The sequence below is a fragment of the Macaca mulatta genome, chromosome 2, assembly GCF_049350105.2.
Source record: "Macaca mulatta isolate MMU2019108-1 chromosome 2, T2T-MMU8v2.0, whole genome shotgun sequence".
In the NCBI taxonomy this organism is placed as follows: domain Eukaryota; kingdom Metazoa; phylum Chordata; class Mammalia; order Primates; family Cercopithecidae; genus Macaca; species Macaca mulatta.
This window is the reverse complement of record NC_133407.1, coordinates 135,778,513-135,795,845: the sequence shown is the minus strand read 5'-3', so window position 1 is coordinate 135,795,845 and position 17,333 is coordinate 135,778,513.

The following is a 17,333-nucleotide window of genomic DNA, read 5'->3' as shown; positions in this document are numbered from 1 at the left end:
GAAGTTGCAGCATTTAGGAATGGGAACACTGGAAAAGCTGGAAATTCTTGTTAATTTGGAACGTGAGGCTTTGAAGTGGTTTTTTTTTTTGTTTGTTTTGTTTTGTTTTGTTTTTTGAGACAGGGTCAGCTGGAGTGCAATGGCGGGATTTTGGCTCACTGCAACCTCCACCTCCTGGGTTCAAGTGCTTCTCGTGCCTCAGCCTCCTGAGTAACTGGGATTACACGCGTGCACCACCACACCTAGCTAATTTCTGAATTTTTAGTAGAGATGGGGTTTCACCATGTTGGCCAGGCTCATCTTGAACCCCTGGCCTGAAGTGGTCCGCCCACCTCGGCCTCCCAAAGTGCTAGGATTACAAGTGTGAATCACCGTGCCCGGCCCTGGAGTGGTTCTTAAATTTGAGGACGCATCAGCATCATCTGGTAGGCTGCTTGTTAAAGCACAGATTTCTTGGCCCCACCCCCAGTCGGTCTGGGTGTGACTGAGCATCTGTATTTCTCACAAGCTCCTAGATGATGCCCATGCACTGCGGTCCACAGATCACACCTGGAGCAGCACCAGTTTTGAATATTGTTATAAATCTATTTTATTTCTTCTTTTTACTGAAGTATAATCTTCTCTGACATTTTGTAACCAGACTGTAAACTTGACAAGGGCGGGGGCCGTGACCTTACTCGCCATTGAATACACAGCATCTGACGTGCTGTAGATGCCCGATAAATATCGGCTGAAAGGAGGAAAGCAGCAAGCTTTTTGCACTCAACAATGTTCTTGTGTACATTTTTCATGTTAATAAATATTCTCCCACAACATTGTTTGGTTGGTTGCATAGTTTTCCCTTGTATGGATGTAAGTGAGAGAACAACTTGAGCTTGCTGGAACAAAGAGGAAACATTCAGTCTAAGTAGGCAGGGTGCCTCAGCGACTGGAACCAGGAAGCTGAGAACCAACAGAAGGATCTTTCCTGTTGCCTCCCATCTGCATCTCCCTGTGATGTCTTCTTTCCCTTTTTGGGACTTTTCTGTCCATATGACATCCAAGATGGCTGCTTACATCTCCCAGATCTCTTGTTACAGCACCTGCCATGTGGTCAGTCTGCCTGTCTGTCTGCCCCTTAGTCTCTCTCCTAGTAACTCCATCAAGGACTCCGGCCCTTCTGGGGTCAGTGCTGACCCCTTATCCAATCAAGGAGGAGGGCCATATTCAAATATGGCTGCCAGGTGCCCCTGTGGTGGTAGTGGGGGGAGTACAAGCAAAATGTGGCCTGGTGATCACCAAATGATCCATTCTAAATTGCCTTCTATTCATCTTCTCATCTGTCTCCTTAAACCTGATTTCAATTTCAATCTGGTGACCAGGGTTTAGTTTCTGTGGACTTTTCTGGGCTCAGAGCAGGGATTTGACTGACTTAACCCCATCTCTCTCCCATTAGCGATAATGGCCCATGGCAGCGTCACAGGTTTGTCTGATGTCTTTGAACATTTAATCCACGCAACGTGATTTTGAGGGAGGCAGGAGGTTTCACCCAATGAGGCCTGTTTAGTACCAGCAAGTCTGCTCATGATCCGAAATGCAGCTGAAAAAATAAATATAATTAAAAAGATAACTCAGGCCAGCGTTCCCAGAGACTGTTTTACATGGGCGCATAATGAATGCTAAACTCAGTGCAGCAGTGCCAAAAAGCAAAATAAATTCTTGGAGTTGGTCTGTTTCCTGCCTGCAATACATTTGCTTGTTCCAAACAAATATATTTGTCAATACAACACAATTAGGAAGGCTGAGCCAATCAGACCATCAAATATCCAGAGAAGCAGAACGTGGTTTCCATACACTTTGCTAGATGGAGCCAAGGTCTGGATGTGTTATGACCAAACCAATTACCGCCCGGGCAAGCCTTACATTCCCCTCCAGGACAAGCTTCCTCATCTCTTCTAGTTACCGAGGGAGTTCTGACTTCTTTCCCCTTTCCTTCTCAATGGTATTAATAACCATGAGGCACCTCCTTCCCAATCTTTTAGGTTAATTTACGTTTTTTGGTTTTTTTTTTTTGTTTTTTTTTGTTTTTTTTTTTTTTGGTCAACAGCTAGAAACAACTTTTGACATACACAGTTTGTAGAATGAGGGCCTGCCAAGATAGGACTAATAATGAGTTTTTATAATAATAGCTACCATTTATGGCATAGATGCCAGGCATTTCACACTCATGGTTTCTCCTGATCCTCACAACAATCCTGGGATATGTATTACTAGTTTCATTTGATAGGTGAGGAAACTGAGGCTCAGAGAGGTCAAATGATTTGTACAAGGCCACACAGCTAGTGAGTGACTGAGCTGAGGTTAAAACTCTGCTCTTTCTAATGCTTGAGCTTGTGTTAGGACTATTGATGTTAAAAGACATAGAATCTAACTCAACCTGGCTTTAAACAATAAGGGGATTCAATGGCCTTTGAGTTGATAGCCCAGATGTGGACTTCAGGCAAGGCTTAATCCAGCCACTCTAATGATGTCTTCAAGGACCTGGCTTCTCTCTGCTCTGCCTGCCTTCATCCTTAGGCTCCTCGCCATTGGCTCCTATAGCCCACATCTCTGAGCTCTTCCTTCAGGAAAGGAAATAATGACAGCGGCTACATCTTTTAAATTCTTAAGCCTCATCAGTCTGAAGAAGAATGTCCCCTCTGGTAGTATCCATGGAAGAGAGAGGAGCTTCTACTTTCAAACTTTTGGCATTCCATTTGCTTGGGTTAAATTAGGTACCCATCCTTGAGCCATAGCACCTGGTTTAGGGATATGACGTGCTGGTTGGTTTAGGATGATCAGGCCCCTCTCTGGAGCTGAGGTGGTCATCTGTCTCTCAAGAGCCTCAAGCCTGAGCAGGGGGAAGGACAGAGATCCTAGAGCAAACCTGGGTGCTGTCATCAGAATAGGGGAATGAATTGGCAGAGGGGATGGCTTAAATAGTTAACCAACTGGCCTGGCACAGGCACTGACCAATTAGAACAGATGCTGGCTACAAAGACTGATTAGCCATTTGCTATTCAAAGTGGGTTCCCTGGACAGAAGCATCAGATCATTTGGGAGCCTGCTGGAAATGCAGGGTCTCTGGACCCACTCCTAACACACTGAATCAGAATCTGTACTTGAACAAGATCTCTAAATCTTTAACAAGATCTAGCGAAGTTTGAGCAGTGCCGATTTAGCAGAGTGATGGAGCATGATAAGTACATGATAAAGGGCCTGGCATGTGGTGGGTGCTTGATAAACATAATTCCCTTCTTCCCATCCCAAAGGTTTGCAAATGGGGAAACTGACTGTCTTAGTCCGTTTTCTGTCCCAATAACAATACTTGAGACTGGGTAATTTATGAAGAAAAGAAATTTATTTCTTACTGTTCTGGAAGCTGAACGTCCAAGGTCACATCTGGTAAGGGCTTTCTTGCTGATGGGACTCTGCAGAATCCTGAGGTGGCGCAGGGCATCAGATGGCTCATGAGAGATGAGGGGCTCAGGAGAGATGGCCAAACTCATTTTTATTACAGACCCATTCTCGGGATAACTAACCCATTCCCTCAATAACCCATTAATCCATTACTCCACGAATGGATTAATCTGTTCATGACAGCACGGCCCTCATGACCCAATCACCTCCCAGATGTTGCACTTCTCCATGCTGTTGCATTGGGGATCAAGTTTTCAACCTATCGACTTTTGGGAGACACATTTCAATCGCAGCATTGACCCAGCAGGATTTCTGCTTGCCTGAAACATAGACATGGACTCTGATACCCTCAGGGCTAGCCTGGGGCTTGACTTTTCTCAGTACATCAGAGGTGCTAAACCCAGGCTGCACATTAGAATCCTCTAGTGAATTTTTAAAAATCTTGACGGCCAGGCATCACCCCAAATCAAGTCAGTCAGTATCTCCCAGGGGAGATCCAAGCATCATTACTTTTAAAAGTTCCTCAGTCAATTACTATGAGCAGCCAAGGTGGAGAACCAGTGCCTCACACTTTGCTGCCTTCTGAATTAATTAAACTGTAAGAAGGCTCAGCTTTGAACAAAAGGGTCTGCTTTGAACACTTTTGGGTGGCTGGTTACAAACCCAAGGGTGATGGTTCCTGTCTTCAAACACTGAGCATGTGCTCTGACATGGCTGTGCCTGGTAACACAGAGGAGTGCCTGGTAACACAGAAGAATCTGTGCTGACTGGCTCCAGCTTGCACTTCTCAGATAGCTGGTAGAGGTTCAGCTTCTGAGCCAGGGAACCAATAGGCATGGACCCATAGCCCAGACTCCAGGGATTCGGCAGGGCAGGTGGGGGGCAATGATCACCTCTGCAATTCTGCACCCCCAGGTCCCCAGATGCATACTCAGAAGTCCTGGACCCCTGGGCATCTGGTGAAAACTCTGGACTCTTCTCAGAAAAAAAAAAAAGTTTTTGTTTTACATAATAAGACTAAGGAGACTAGGCATGGTGGCTCACACCTGTAATCCCAGCACTTTGGAAGGCTGAGGCAGGAGGATGGCTTGATCCCAGTTGGAGACCAGCCTGGGCAACAGAGTGAGACATCGTCTCTATTAAAAATTAAAAATAAAATTAGCCAGGTGTGGTGGTGCACACCTGTAGTCCCAGCTACTTGGGAGGCTGAGGTGGGAGGATCACTTGAGCCCAGGAGGTCAAAGCTGCAGTGAGCCATGATCATGCCACTGCACTCCAGCCTGGGTGACAGAGCAAGGCTCTGTCTCTGTCCTCTCTCTCTCTCTCTCTCTCTCTCTATATATATATATATATATATATAGTATTTGTCATTCATTATTACAGAAACCCTTGAAGCAGGCTTTAGGGGTCCCATTTTATAGATTAAGAAACTGAAGTCTGAAGAGGTTAGGCAGCATGCTTGGGTTACAGAACCAGTGTCGAAGAGAGCTTCAGTACTGTACAAGAAATACAGTATATGTATATACACTAAGGAAAGAAATAGTTTTGAAATACAATTATCACCTGGGCCTGGTTGCTCACAACCTGTAATCCTAGCACTTTGGAAAGCTGAAGTGGACAGATCGCTTGAGGCCAGAAGTTCAAGACCAACCGTGCCAACATGGTGAAACCCTGTCTCTACTAAAAATACAAAAAATAGCCGGTGTGGTGGCACATGTCTGTAATCCCAGCTACTCAGGGGACTGAGGCACAAGAATCGCTTGAGCCTGGGAGGTGGAGTTTGCATGAGATGAGATTACACCTTCCACTCCAGCCTAGGTGACAGAGGGAAATTCTGTCTCAAAAAAAAAAAAAAAAAAAAAAAAAGAAAAAGAAAGAAAGAAATGCAATTATCAAGATATTAAAAATATATATATATACATATGTGCTTCTTTATGAATGGATTAAATTAGAAGGTCTGGCAGTGTGTCTCACAGCTACCAGAAGCTTGAAGTGGTGGTGACTATGCATAGTGTGCTGAGATGTCTGCAGCAACTGTCCTTCCATAGGCAATTATCTGTGATTTCTACTGGTGACAGTCACAGGTGCTGCTAATCTGACTGTAGTTTGTCACTTACATTTACAATGGAGACAAATGCTGAAATTTGGTTAGAAGTTAGTGAAAATAATGATTTCACCCAAGTCTATTGACCCTCTGAATTCTATCCACAGATCCTTGAATTTCGTGGTCCCAGGCTAAGAACCCTTGGGGTAGAGAAATAGAGCTGAGGGCAAATCGCAGGCTGCAGCTGTGCTGTGGAAGGCGAGTGCCACCGGGCACAGCATGTCTCCATCAGAAGATCCAATCCGTTTTTCTCCTAGGTCCTGGATGCTGAGGTTTAAAGGGGGGAAGAGATGTGTGTCCTGGGGTTAGTGGCGTGTAGGGAAGGGATTCAGAGCTTCTGAGAGGAGCATGCCAAGGTTCTCATCCTAGCTCTCTTTGACACTGGTTCTGTAACCCAAGCTTGCTGCCTAACCTCTTCAGACTTCAATTTCTTACTATAAAACGGGACTCCTAAAGTCTGCTTCAAGGGTTTCTGTAATAATGAATGACAAATACTTAGAACAGTAGCAGTGAAACTTACTAGTTAGGTGTGCCGTCTGTGTAATCTTGCATAAGCTCTTGACTTCTCCCGGATTTGGTTTCCTCATCTGTAAAATAGGCTACAAGTACCTGCCTTATTGTGAGGATGCAGTGCCTGGCACCAAGAGACAGCCCCATACACAGTGGCTGGACAGCTGAGGGTCCCAGGCAGCCCACAGGACTCCACACACAGCAGCTTTGGAGACTGCTTCCTTGGCCAGACTGTGCAGGTGACTAGTTGCAGGGGCCAGTCCTGGAGGGTTCTCAGTTACCTTAACTCCTCAGGTGCACCAGCCTGTCCCTGCAGTGAGGGCCCTGGCCAGGTATGTGGGGTCAGGTGGGGAGGAATACACCTGGGGAAGGGTGGTGAGCTGCTGTTGCTGGCTCCCACTCCCCTGGGCTGGGTGTCTCGGGACTCTGTACCTAGAGCCCCAGCCTCTCCCACTGTGTTGGCTCTGACTCAGCCGTGCCTGTAGGGACACCTGGAGACCAGCCAAGCCAGACCCCAGCTAGCAGGCACTGGAGCCCTGGATGTTTTTTAAAAAAGAACTCAGCTGGGGTGTCACCCTCCAAGCCTCTGCCCCTTTCAGTCTGGAGTCTCTCATTTTCCCTCTGTTTCTTTCTCTGTGAATGAGGCTGTGCCTTGTTTCTGTTTTTGTCTCTCAGTCTCTCTACCTGTCTGCCTCTGCCTCTCTCTCTCTCCATCTCTCTGCATTTATCTGTTTTTCTCTCCCATCCTCACTTTCCCGGTCTTCTCTTTATTTGGTCAGTTTCTCCCCACTGTCTGACTGTCTTTCTATCTGTTTCTGTTCATATCTTTGCTTCTCTCTGTCTCAATGTCTGTCTGTCTGTTTCTGTCTCTTCCTTTCTCCATCTCCCTGTCCCCTCTCCACCACGCATTTGACACAGGGCACTGAGTGACTGTGGAAGACAAATGTGTCCCAAAGTTTCCCTCCACTCCCACTTAGAAGGCAGAGCCTGCAGAGGAACAAATGGGACAGGGCACGTGAGCTCCTGGGACATCTGAGTGTACGAACAACCTTAGCGACGACTTCTGTTTCTGTTAGACTGTGAACTCCTTGAAGACAAGAGCACATCTGAATTACCTTTGAATCACCAATAACTAGCACAGGGCCTGGTGTGTTGCTGATGTTCAGTAAACATTTATTTACATGAGTAAGTGATAGAATGAAAAAAAGCACTTACACATTTTTTTCTATCAAGTAAAATTTACTCATGACCATTTTGGGCTATTGGTACCTTTTTTTTTTTTGAGGTAGGGTCTTGCTCTGTTGCTAGAGTACGTGATCATGGCTCACTGCAACCTTGACCTTCAGGGTTCAAGTGATCCTCCTACCTCAGCCTCCCAAGTAGCTGGGACCACAGGTGCATGCCACTATGCCCACTAATCATTAAAAGTTTTTAGAGACAGGGTTTCGCCATATTGGCGAGGCTGATCTCAAACCCCCGGGGCTCAGGAGATCTTCCCGCCTTGGCCTCCCAAAGTGTTGGAATTGCAGGTGTAAGCCACCAAGCCCAGCCTCTCTTTATCATTTTAAGTGAGTGCCCCCCAGATAGAGAAATCAAAGTCAGTTTTTAAACCTTATTTGCTTCTTTAATCCTCCTGGTGCCATCACCGCCCCTCAAACCTCCCATTCCAGAATATTCCAGAATGTGCCAGGCTGTTCTTAGTTGTAGGGTCTTTGCACTTTTGATTCTCCCTGCTAACCCCTGTTTATTCTTTCCATTTCCTCGTGGATATCCCATTCTCCCGGGAGCTTCCCTGACTGCCAGGCTGGATTTGGTTTTCCCCTTCTGTTCTTCCACAGTAGGCCATACACACACATACGTGATTCTCATCCGCTGACTTGCCCCCTCCCTCTGGACTGTAGGCTTCTTGAAGGAAGGGAGTGGGGCTTTCCTCACCTTATCTAGGACCTAGCATGGGCCTTGTAGTTCCTACAAGTTTGCCAATACGTCCTGAGCATCGTAACTCCTGGGGAATGGCTAGGAAGTGCCAGTGGCTAAGTGATAGCGCCTAGCTCTATCTCTAGTTTTTAGCAGTTAAAAGACAATCTCGTCCAAGAATGAGAAGACCACACAAAATGCAGGCGGAGGAGACCAGCCTGGGAAAGCCACTTCCAGGCACCCAGGAACACCTTGCTGGCTGTACCTGGGCTGGGGCAGGAGCCTGCACAATAGTTACTTGCCCTTCAGCTTCCACGTTAGACAGGTAGGTTCTCAGCCAGGCTGAGCCCCAGGCACAGAAATAACTACCTGCTCAGACTGGTGGTTCCACCCCCCCATCTCCTGCAATGTTTTTTCAACAGGAGGAAGTGAAATGAATTAATTATGAGCCGTGTGTGTTCACATGCATGCATTCTGTTGCCGAGCTGCCGAGCTCCCGTTCTTGAAATGTGCAATCCCAATTGCAAATGAAACACTCCCATCCTACCCCGTGCTCCAGAGGGTTTTCATAACAGCGCCTTTGTGGGCTCCCTTGAATGTCTGCCATGCCAAGGAGGCCGCACATTCCTCTGGCGGCTGCCTCGCTGGGCTTTGAGGAAATCTGCTGGCGGCGGCCCCAGTTTGCAGGAGGTGGGAGGGCATGTCGGAAACGTTGCTCTTAATCTGCCCATCTCCCCTTGAGCCCCCAGCAGCCCAGAAAGGAGGGGTTGAGATAAAGCCACATGCAGCAGGCAGGAGATTAAGAGCTGCTGTTTTTATCGCTGTTTTCAGAGTCTCATGTCACATGGGCATTAGCAAGCCGGGGCAAGCAGGGGGGCGCGCAGGGATGGGGGGAGAAGGGCTGGCACTGCCCAGCCCAGCAGCCGTCATGGCCCTGCCTGGAATCACTCGTGGGCAGCTGTGGTAAGGAGTGAAAGACAAAAATGATCCTGGATTGTGGCCTGGAAATATGAGCTTTGTGTAGAGGCTCGTGGTGTTTAACGTTCAGAATATTAAATGTAACTGTGATGATAATGACAGCAACTGACATTCACTGTATACGTACTAAATACTTTTCATATATGACTTAAACTGATCTTCATCATAAGTCTGTGGTGCAGGCACAGATCTGATTCCCATTTTTCAGAGGGAGCCTTAAAGGAGGTGAGGAATGTGTGGGGGGTCTCATGGTAGTCAGCAGTGGAGGTGGGACATGAACTCGAGGTGCCTGACCTCAGAGCCTGTGCATTGGTTTGCTCCTCCTTAAAGTCAGCATGGGCTATAGTGGACAGTACTGTTTGGAAGAGCACACGGGGGACTTCAGCCTGACACAGAACAGTGTCAGCTTCCAGCTCTGCAGCTTCCTAGCTGGGGGCCCTCGACAGGGTTGCTTCACCTCTCAGGGCCTCAGTTTCTTCCGTGTGATACTTGGAGAAGCACACCTGTCTCACAGGCTGCTGTCAGGATTGAAGAATATAGCGTGGATAAGGTGCCTGGTGGGCATCGAATTGCATCCCTCCAAAAAGATATGTTGAAGCCTTAATCCCCAGTTCCTGAGAATGGGACCTTATTTGGGAACAGGGTTGTTGCAGATGTAATTGGTTGAGGTCACTGGGTGAGGAGGGTCCTTTCCAGTGTGGTTGGTGTTCTTCTTAAAGGGGGAAACTGGGACACAGAGCCAGATACACACAGAGCTAAGACTCAGAGAAGATGGTCCTGTGAGGGCAGAGGTAAGTTATGCGGCCATAAGCCAAGGAACACTGACGATTATCAAGAACTGCCTCTGCAAGGTGGATTCTTCCCCAGAGCCTTCAGAGGCAGCACGGCCCAGCTGAAGCCTTGATTTTGGACTAGCCTCCAGGACTGGGAGAGAATGCACTGTTGTTTGAAGCCACCCAGTTTTTGGTACAGTCATCACTTGGTATCCATGGGGGATTGGTTTCAGAACCTCTGTGCACCCAAAATCCAAGGATACTCAAGTCCCTGATATAAAATGGCATAGTATTTGCATACAAACTATGCCCTTCTTCCTGTATACCTTAAATCATCTCCAGATTCCTGATAATATCTAATACAATATAAATGCTATGTAAGTACTTATTATATCATATTGTTTAGGGAATAATGACAGGGGGAAAAAAAGTCTGTGCCTGTTCAGTACAGATATAATTTCCCCCCCCCCCGAATATTCTTGGTTCCATGGATGTGGAACCCACAGATGCAGAGGACTGACAGTACTTCGCTATGGCAGCCTGAGCAAACAAAGACAGTGCCTGATGATCATAGAGGCCATCAATGCCTGCACTTTTTCTCCAGGCCACCCTGTAGTCACCGGAAGCTTGGTGTGCACACCATGGCTCTTACCTCAAGCACCGGTGTCTCCCTGCCCGAAGGTTCTCTCTGAATGCAGAGCAAGCCCAGCAGGGCACAGAGGAGGCTGCAGCTGCCAAGAATGAATGCCCTGTGAACAGCCCTCGGTCAGTGAGGACTGGGAGCTGTGGGGTGGATCCCCAGCCTCCCTATCTCTGGACAGGATGATTCTGAGTTAGAATCTCTGCAGCCTCTCAGAGAGGGTCCAGGGTGATTGAGCCCCAGTTGCTCACAGTGGTAACTCATTTATTAATGCCACCTTCCATCCTTATTTCCCTTCCCTTCTCTCCTATTGGTGCTTCCTAATATCACCTCCTAATGAACTGTTTGAACTCCAACCCTTGTCTCGGGGTCTGCTTTGGGGGAGAACCAAGAGAAAGACAGGTATGGGATGATACTCAGTCAAACGGCCCCTGCTTTCTCTTCCTGATTACAGTTTAAAGCCAGAGGCTGGCATCCTTGAGCTAAATGGACCAGTAGCTAGTCTTTGACCAACTGGGAAACTTTGAAGACCATAAAGGCCCCCCGCCCAACAGCTCTGACATCTTAGGGAGATGAAGATGACATCAACGATGATGGAGACAGCAATTTACAGGAGTGGGGGAAATGACAATCAGAATAATCTTGGGCACAGCCCTTGGGAGGCTGCTGTTTGGTGGGACTACTCCCCACAGAATCCCAGGGAAGGCTAAGCTGTTCCTTCTTAGGGGCCATTTGAGGCAGAGGGTCACCGGTGGGGAGCCTGGGCTTTCAGAAGGGAGCAGAGGCCAGGGGAGAGATGATGGGAGATTCTGGGGGAGAAGCTGTGGGCAGGATAATCTCTCCTGGTGACTCCTCAAGCCTTCTGGAAAGTTACTAAGCTGTGCAATTCATGCAGGTGGTGGGATTCTTGTAAAGCAAGTGACAGGGCCAAGGTACAGTCCAAAATGAGCAGGCACAGCAGACACAAGGGTAGAGAAGTAAGGTGGGCAACCTGTTGCGATTGTGGGATCATGCGTCATGCAGGTGGGGTGCAGGGGTCTGAGCCGAGTTTACCTGAATCCCAAGGGACAGAGTAGCACGGAGCAGACATTGGTCGTTTGTGGCTGCCCATCACTCAGAAACCCTCTTCCTCCATTTTAGGCAATTTCCCTTGTTTTGAGTCCAGCCTTAACAGGATGGAAGGAAGCAGACACACATTGCTGGACTCTGGCATTTCACAACATGACCTGCAGGGGCCTGCACATTGGAGGCCCCTACAGGAGCCCAGTGTTCAGAAGTAAGCACTCCGAGGACATGGCCACACAAAGGGAACCCCATCATCTGGCAAGAACAGCGGCCAAGGAATTCTGCCCTTCAGGGGCAGTCGAGAGGGGCCCCGGATAGTGGTTCTGTGTGCCCGAGGAGCTTTCTGCAATGACAGAAGACTAGTGTTTTCTCAGAAGTCCCCATGGTGTGGCCGAACATGGCTCCTGGCTGTGAAGCTTCAGAGTGGCCTTCCATGCATAGTCCTCCTGGGGGTGCTGTGCAGAGAGTGAGCTTATCTCCTCTAATATATTTTTTTTTTTCTGGTTAAGCAATCCTGAGTAGATTCTGTTATTTGTCCTTAACAATCCTGCCCAATATGGGTCTGAGTGACTTCTAGATCTCAAAAATAACAGTCAACATTTACTGAGGGTTTAGTAGGAGGCTGGCTGTGTCTTATATAGCTTGCATGCATTATTTCAATAGATTATCCCAACAGCCACATATGACAGAGTGGGGAGCCTGTGTGGGGAACTGAATGGCAGGCTCAGGGCTGTATAGATCCAAAGCTTGTTTTTTTCACTGTCTCTTGGAACCATTGGGCCTACAACTTTCTTCACTTGCCGTGATGGCTGATGGCCTTTTTCTGTGTACTGGGGCCCAGATAAAAATTCTCCTCCTTCCTTTTAATCCCTTTCCACTGCCCTAATGATGAACACCCATTGCTAAAAGAAAAGAAAGCTCACGTCTTAGGCTTAATGCATCAAACTATGGTAAAAAGGAGGGTTGGAAGTTGGGAAGAGAATCTTTATCTTTCCCACATTTAGCTGAGTAGTAACGATATCAAGTCAAGTCCTGCTATCAAATAGGAATCGCTCCTACCCAATACTCCAAAAATAGGCCATAATCCACACTGGTGGTCACCAAAGATTGAGCTCCATAGTCATTGCTCTTGAGCTCTTTCTGAGGCTGACGGTACTGCAGACGTACTGAAGAGGATTTTTAGACCCACCAGCAATTTAATAACAGCATGCAGAAGATAAACAAGAAGAAACAATAGCTAACGTATGTTGGGATCTTACTACCTGCCAGACACTGCACTCAAACCTTCTTTTATTTATTATTGATTGGGTGCTATTATTAATAGCCTCAATTTACAGAGAAGGTGCAGTTTGCCTGGGGCCGCCCAGTTGGCAAATGGCAGAGCCAGGGTCCAGCTGGGAGCAAGTCTCTTAGCCATCGTTCTGTGACACCTCCCAAAAAGTACTGCCTTAAATCCCCCCATTGATTTTAACTCACGTCTTGATTTCCGAAATGTTACAAAATGAAGGGGCATGTGTCTTGGAGGTGAGGAAATATGGAGGCTCTAAACTCATGGGGGAGCCCTGGGAAGGCTTCCATAATTTACCACCGCCTCTCCCTCCTCCTTATCAGGGAGGGAAGGGAGGTAAGGATGAGATGTCTTGGGGACTGATGGCTCAGCAGAACCGAATTCACCTCCATCTCTCTCTGAGGCTTCCGTTAGCCTGGACTGTGCCTGTCCTGGTGGTGAAGCTGGCCTTAGAGTAGAGACTGAACTGGACCCTGCTGGTCAGTGCAGAACTTTTCCTTAGCTGATGTAATCCTGGGTCTGTGCTGATTCTAAAACCCTAGAAAGCCTCCTCAAGGGGCTGAATCACACTCCCCTTCTCTTTTAATTATTCAGGACCTGACACGCTGACTGGGAATACATCACTCAGAGTACATGGCTGGTAAGATTAAATATTAGAGGAAACTCTTTTAATTAATTTTTAATGCGTTCTTTAGAACAATTCTTCATACCTAACCACACACCGAAACAGAATACTTAAAAGAAAAATTAACGTTTAGGATCTCAGGGGCTTGTAGGTCTAGACAGCCCCTATTTAGGTTGCCTCTAAGCTACATATCAGGGTGCACCAGGGACCACATCCATGGCATGGGATGAGCAGGTGTCCTGATTTTATTGGGACAGTCCCAGTTTATGCCTGTTGTCCCAGCGTACTTATTAATAGTGCCCCTTTCCTCTTAAAAGTCTTCCAGTTTGAATGGTAAAGCACGTGGTCACCCTACTTAAAGGCCATCACTCTCTCTTTCCTTGCCAGTGGCAGACATCACTAGTTGATCACAGCACCATTTCTGTGCTCAGTCCACGTGCAGCCCCACAACACATTCTCTATACAACGCTCTAGGCAGTCACTCTGAGCAATCAAAGTTGGCTTTGAGATGAATCATATTTTTCTTTCCTTAGAAAGCAGTTTACACTATTTTTTTTAATTAAAAAAAATTTAGCCACAAGGTTTGTACTCTGTTGCCCAGGCTGGAGTGCAGTGGCACAGTTACAGCTCACTGCAACCTCGAATTCTTGGACTCAAGAGATCCTCCTGCCTCAGCCTCTTGAGTAGCTAGGACTACAGCTGTGTACCATCAGACCTGGATACTTTTTTAATGTTTAATTTTGTATGGGTCTTGCATATTGCCCAGGATGGTCTCAAACTCATGCCCTTAAGCAATTATCCCACCTTGGCCTCCCAAAGCACTGAGATTATAAGCATGAGACATTGCACCTGGCTTGAATTATTATAGTTTTATTTCATCTTTATCTTTAAACCCTTTTTCCATTCAGGGCCTTACTTTTTTTCTATGGGACCATTATTGTCATTTTATGTGGTGCAATTCATTGTGGGTGACTATCTGAAGCATTGTAGAACATTCAATATCCCTGGTCCTGTTGGCACTAAATGCCAGTAGCACAATCTCTCCCACTCCACAAACCTGGTCTTTCTGACAAACAAAAAACAAAAATATGTCCACCCTGTCCTATTCTCATTTTCAAAACACCCCCAGGAGAACAGTACTGCCCTGGGTTGGAAATAAAGGCAAGTAATAAGAACTATACAAGTCCAAAGAATGTTGCTTTGGTTATCTACTGCTGCACAGTAAACCCCATTTTCTCCCTCCTCTCCAAAGAATTTGGTGATTTAAAACAACAATTTTTTTTTTAATCTATCTGCTCACAGTTTTGCAACTTTGGCAGGGCTTGATGGGCAGCTCAATTGGCACTAGAGGCTTTTCCATGAGAGCTCACTCACATAGCAGGCAAAGCCGTGCTGGTTGCCAGCTGTGAGCTCAGCTGGGGCTGCTTCAGTTTTCCTTCATGTGGGCTCCTCCACAAGGCTGCTTGGGCTTCCTCACAGCAAGGTGGCTAGGTTTCAAAGAGGAAGTGGGAGCTACTGTTCTCTTAAAAGTGAGGCCTGGAGCTGGCATGTAGTCATTTCTTCCATATTCCATTTGTGAAAGCAGTCACAGGGGTAGCCCATGTTCAGAGGATGAAGAAAATAGACCCCACTTCTCAGTGGGGGAATAGAAATGATTTTAATTTGTTTCATGTTTCTTTATATTATCTAATTTTGAGAATCATGATAATCTCAAAAAAAGTAGACTGGCAGATCCCTTGGATTCTCCCACTTTATAGGTGGTAAAACTGGGGCTCTGAGGTGTGACTTGCCCAGAGCAGATAGTAGTTAACAGGCCATGAATTTGGAATGGAAGGGAGAGCCATGGCAGGCTCTGAGGCATTCTTCTGATTTCCTTAGAACCAGTGTAGTGCAGGCCAAGTCAGACAGAGACAGAGGGTGTAACTTGTATGAGGATCTGTTTCTTGGTAGCTTAACCCTGACATTGCTGTTGGCTGCCTTAGCCTCATCAACTGTGCCTGGGTCCCCCAACAGTCCCAGGGTCTCTGTTTTAGTCTGTCTTTTGTTGCTTTTAACAGACTATCTGAAACTGGGTAGTATATAAAGAAAAAAAATATTTCTCATATATATGGAGGCTGAGAAGTCCAAGATCCAGGGGCCACATCTGGTGAGGACCTTCTTGCTGATGGGGACTCTGTAGAGTCTGGGGATGGCTCAGGGCATCACAGGGCGAGGGGACTGAGCTTGCCAGTCCAAATCTCTCTTCCTCTTCCTATAAACCCACCGGTCCCACTCCCATGATAATCCATTAACCCATTCATCCATTCCTGAGGGCAGAGCTCTCATGACCTCTTAAAGGCTCCACCTCCCAATCCTGCCACACTGGAGATTAAATTTCAACGTGCATTTCGGAGGGGACAAACATTCAAACCATAGCCGCCTCTTTCATTTACTTATTTGCCAAATATTTATCGAGTACCATCAGGTGCCAGACACTGTGTCAGACCTGGGGTATTGCGAGGTGAATGAGAAGTAAATGGCTTTGATGTCCCCATAGTCTTGAAGGGAGACAATAATGACTTGATGACACAAACCAGGGAGAAGCAACATCTGCGAGGAGAGCCATAAGGGGAGAGAACATGGGGGCTGCAGGCATGCATATTGTGGGAGCTGGCCTGTCAGGGGTGGGGGGAGGTGTCCCCGAGGAAGTGACACTTCAGCTAAGATCTGAAGGCCAGGGAACAAACAAGGAGGTGAAGCGAGAGAGGTTGGGGAGGCTGTTCCAGGCTGAGAGGCGCCATATGCCCTGGTGGGGGTTTCAGGGAGCTCGAGTGTGTTTGGTGGCTAATCACAGAGAGTGTTGAAAGAGGTCCGTGGAGGAAGGAAGGGACCAGATGGGGCAGGACCTGGTGGGCCAGTGAGGGACACTCTTCTGCTTGTTATTCTTGTGTGTTATTTTGAGAACAATGGAAAACATCTTGTTTTGGAAAGATTCTCCCAGCTGTAGCTTGGAGAATGGATTGGAGGGACAAAAATGCATTTGGGGAGCATGGGCCCCTCAGTCCCTGCTGAGGAAGCAACTGGAGATTGTGCAAAACATGCTGACCAAAGTAGTCTCTTCTCCACTCTCCATAATGCTTCCTGCCCACCCACCCCATCTTCTGCCCCACTGAGTTGTTAGTGGTTGAGATGGGGCTCTGCTCCACAATGCAGGGGCTCCCACATTCCGAGCATCTTGCTCTTTCCATATGCTCCAAAATACAAGGCCAGGAAGAGGATGAAGTGAGTAAGGTACAGGGAACAACATTCACCCAGACCTTCCTTCTTGGTCTGCATTGTGCAACCCAAAGAGTGAGCGCCTCCATAAATTCTGTACTTTAGGTGCCTCCCTGACCTCCCTCTGGTCCTGGCCCTACGAAGATAGTTTATCACCAGACTCACATTGTGCGGGCAGGAAGGGGAGAGCGGGTAGGGGAAGAGTGTACCTTCCTTTTTGGGGCATGACCCATGGTTGTACATTTCACTTCCCTACACATCCCGTTGGCCAGAACAGTCAACGGCCATATGTAGCTGCCAGAGAGTTGCAAACGTTGTTTTGATTCTGGGCAGCCATGTGCCTGGCTAACGTTTGGGCTTCTGGAAGGGTAGAAGGAGAAACAGATAGGTCTGCCCACGCTTCTGGATTAGAGAGGCTTTCCAGAGGTGGTTAGGGAGACAGGTGAGCCTTAAGGCTGCACAGATTGGATTCAAACTTCTTGCCAGCTCCTGGACAAATAGTCTTGGACAAGTTAATTTAGCTGCAAACCTCCTCTCTTCATCTGTAAAATGGGGATGGCCATAGAACTTATTACATACCATACTAGGAAAAGTTGATTCTGGTTATTAAATGTCAAACAAATTCCAGAAGCACAAGCTGAGAGAAAGTTAGGAACTCATCTAGCCCAGCCCCTACCCCACACTTTAAAAATGAGGCAATTGGGGATGGTGGTCCCAGCTACTGGAGAGGCTGGGGTGGG